We start from the raw sequence: 4758 nt of genomic DNA, 5'->3' as shown, positions 1-4758 counted from the left end.
TATTTTGAAATACCAGAAAATGAATTATATAATTTTACATTGCACGAACTAGAAAAATTATTAAACCTAAATTCATCAACTTTACCTCATTTTAATCTACCCTTACCTACTGGTTCACTAATAAATGATTTAAACAATAAACTTTTAAGAGAAGAACTTAATTATGATATAAATAAATTAAAAATAGAAAATTCTTTATTAATAGAAAATTTAAACAATGAACAACGAATTTTACCATAAAACTTTGGAATCCGTTATTGATAAACAAAACAACTTATCTTTTATTTATGGCCATGGAGGAACTGAAAAAACATATTTGTGGAATACAATTATAACAAAAATTAGATCTAAAAATGAAATAATTCTAGCTGTCGCATCTTCAGGAATAGCATCACTATTATTGCCCAAAGGAAGAACTGCACATTCTAGATTTCGAATACCACTATCAATAGATAAATTTTCAACATGTCATATAAAAAAGGGAACGCAATTAGCACATTTAATTGAAAAAAATCATTAATTTTATGGGATGAAGCACATATGACTAATAAATATTGTTTTGAAGCATTAGATAAAACACTCCAGGATTTACGAAACAATTTTGACCAACCATTTGGTGGAATGACAGTTATTCTAGGAGGTGATTTTCGACAAATCTTACCTGTTTTACCTACAGGAACAAAAGAACACATAATAGATGCATGCATAAATAACTCTTATTTATGGCCACACTTTCAGGTTTTAACATTAATAGAAAATGTATGATTAAAACATTTTAATACAACATCAGAAGAATAAAAGGAGATTAAAATTTTTTCAAAATGGACATTGGACATAGAAAATGGTACTACTGAAGGAATCAAAGATTTAGAAAATAAAGATATTATGTGGATAAAAATACCAGAAAAATACTTTGTTGATTTTGACCTAGATCCAATTGACAAAATGACAACATTGATATACGATAATTTTAACAACAATTTTAATAACATTGAGTACTTGAAACAACGCGCAATTGTAACACTGAAAAATAAAACTGCTGACGATATAAATAATTATATATTGTCCTTAGTACCTAATGAGGTAAAAACTGATTATAGTTATGATACAATACTGCCTTCATCATAAAACATAGAAGAACTAAATCTCTTATATCCTCAAGAATTTTTACACAATTTAAATTTCAACGGTTTACCACCACATGAACTAAATCTTAAACTCGGAACTCCAATAATGCTTCTAAGAAATCTAAATCAATTTGCTGGACTATGCAATGAAACAAAACTTATCATAACACAATTAACAAATAAAATAATAGAAGGACAGATCATTACTTCAAATAATATTTTTGAAAAAGTTTATATTCCAAGAATAGAAATAACTGTACATGAATCTAAATGGCCATTTACTTTAAAAAGACGACAATTCCCTATAAAAATATGTTATGCAATGACAATAAATAAAAGTCAGGGACAATCTTTGAATAAAGTTGGACTATTTTTAGAAAATCAAATATTTTGCCATGGTCAATTATATGTTGCTTTATCTAGAGTGACTAATCCAAAAGGATTATATATATTACTTAATGATTCAAACAACAATTATCCCAATCATATAAAAAATATTGTCTACAAAGAAATCTTACATAACATCTCATAAATAAATATATATAAAATATATACCATCTTATATTCTTCATAACATTTAAATTTCTTGAGTACAACATTTTTAACAATAAACTCAATAAAAATATTTATCATTATAACAACATCTTATTTGCTTTTTTCAGGATTAACAAAATATGACAACACCTATTCGTGCACTCAAACCAAATGAAGTGTATGAAACAATACAAGCACGAGTATGCAGAATATTGACAAATAGCGATTTTGTCACAAGACGCCTGATAGGCCTTGACTGTATCCTGGTTGATGAAGAGGTACTAAAATTTTAAAATATTATATTACATATTATTTTATATAACATTTGTTAATATTGAATAAATTTCTATTCTTATTATTTATTTACAGGATGAAGCAATACAGGGAACAATTCGAGCACGAGATTCGGACTATATTTCTCAAAAAATTGAACAAGGCAATATATACAATATTAGTAACTTCTATGTTACTGAAAATAAACCAACATACAAAGTCATTCCACACAGTGCTATGATCCAATTTGCACGAGCAACATCCTTTACTCCAATTATGGAAGACGCACCACACATCCCATTTCACAAATTCTACTTCATAGAATTCGACCAGCTATATCAAAGAATAAATAATACTGAGATATTAACAGGTAATATCTTACTTAACTTATTTTATTATTATTATAAATATTTCTTGAATATTTATTTACAAAATTTCCCTATTTATTTATAATATTAGATGTTATTGGAGTATTAACAAGTGTCCAGGCACTCAAACATACACATGTCAGCAGTAGACCAACAACACGGCGATCCATAACGATACAAAATATCAGGTACAATAATTTCATGCTCTTTTCCCTCACATTTACTATTCATTAAAACTATTTAACATGAATACAATATTTTCTCACTTTTATCGTTCAATTTTATTATTCATTTTTATAAACTACCTTTTTTCTACAGAAATGAACAACTACAGGTAAGCCTATGGGGACATAAAGCCGATCAATTTGATGAGAATGTACTTAAAACACTGAAGGCACCAATTGTGTCTATTTTCTCAGCAATGTTAACAAAGCAGTATCTAGGTATTTTTAACATTACTTTATTATAACAGTTTTACATACATATATAAAATAATATAGCATACATTTATTACTTACTCTGTTATATTTCAAGGTAACTCATATGTTTCGAGTACATCAGCAACAATCTTCTATATTGATCCAGATATCCCGGAAACAACAACATTAAAGACAAGGTAAACACACATATATAAAAAATATATTCTAATAAATTTATCATATTAGATAATCATACATTTTATTTATATTTTCCTTAACTTATTCATATTTGTATACATACAGATTTTCCCATCAAAATTAACAAATTGAATTCCTACCACCACCAAAAACACCGGTCCAAACTGTAGCGACCCTCCTTTGAGGCCGCCACTGTAACTAACTTTTTAACTTGTACTTACTGAAATTTCTTAAAATTTACGGAACATTTTTTTTTTTAAGGGTCTTATTATAAACATAAAATACGAAATTGCTTTCTTAATTAAAATATTCAAACCTTAACATATCTGTTTCATAATCATAATTAACAAAACTATTTGTAACATAAAGCTGATTGCGGAAATATTTGCGAGTGGTATCCATATCCCGAGCTCCACATCGTTCGTCCACTCGCCAGCAGTCCATCAGGCATTATATGCCGGTTGCTTACCTACAGTATAAACATTCTATAATGAGCTTTCGCTCAGCAAGTAGGAACTATCTCCCGCAAAACAACTGTAAGTTCACATGAATAAATATGCATGAGCCAATTATGCTTAATTATGATGTCTTATCAGAATCTTATTATCTTATCTTATCTTTCTTACTGATGGGCCCGAGTGCTCGTACCACTTGCGCGCAATCATCGGGACGTGAGGGTTTGCAAGGTCCCCCATGACACCGTGATTATAACTTGAATGCCTCCCTTGAGTCGGAGGACATCATTATTATTATTTTTTTCTCCCTTGTGGAGCTTGAGTTACCTCCCTTGTGGAGGCTGGTACGGCACTCAACTGAGATTAGTCTTATAAGTTCCTCTTGACTTATTAAGATGTATGCAATATGACCTAGCATAGCATACTATATCATGTACTCGAACACATATAATTCGGGTGTACTGCCTAAGTGTATGTAGTATAACATAGCATAGCATTCATAACATTAAATGTACTCAAACATATATAGTTCATGTGTACTGTTTACTTTAAAATCTATTTATACTGTAGGCGAGATTCCTACTTACTTGATTTTCAAAGCTGGAATCCATTTTTCGCCTATCAGCCTAGTCTCTTGCTTTCTTCTGAAAATGAACACCCATTAAGAGTGTGAGATTAACTGTTATTTGCTATTTTATTTTAGCAACTTATGAAGGAAAATCTAACCATTTCCATAAGGCATATATTCCTTTCCTTTACTAAAGGATAATAAAGATTAATTTATTAAATCTTCAAAATCTTATTTTCCTAAATTTCCCTTGGTATGATATTAAGGCCCAATTCGGCCTAGGACTTATACATGGCATTCTAACTTTTACGCCGCTGAAATTTATACTCCAACGGAATCTCTTAAACTAATGTGGGCGTTGGACCCACATTAAATATTCGAAATTCTACGGACCTATCGTATTGAGCTCGTAGGTACCCGTCGGGATAATTCGCTCGGTAAACCTCTACGTTCTTTAAAGAAATCATTTTTCCTTGAAAAATTCCTTTATGAATACTTTCATTAAAATGAGGTTTAATGTCATTGTATTTTACTAAAATTCTATCTCGGGTTCTTTTATGACTTTTTGTTGAAACCGACACTATTTTAGTTTTGTCTCGTTAAAAACTGTGCAGTTTCTGAAATCTACGTTTTACTGTATCTTAGAGTCGGATTTCAAAATTTTGTTCTTCGCGACAATTTCTCGTCTCGTCGAGATCTAAAATTGTCGTTTTTAGTGAAGATTGAAATTCGGCCTCTAAAGGCCTCGTTTGGCTGAAAACCATTGCTGCTGTTTTTTTTCCTGAAACTGTTTTAGTCAAAAACTGTGCTGTTTCG

Source organism: Morus notabilis, unplaced genomic scaffold (genome assembly GCF_000414095.1).
Source record: "Morus notabilis unplaced genomic scaffold, ASM41409v2 Scaffold1358, whole genome shotgun sequence".
Classification (NCBI taxonomy): Eukaryota; Viridiplantae; Streptophyta; class Magnoliopsida; order Rosales; family Moraceae; genus Morus; species Morus notabilis.
Note: the sequence above shows the minus strand (reverse complement) of the source record.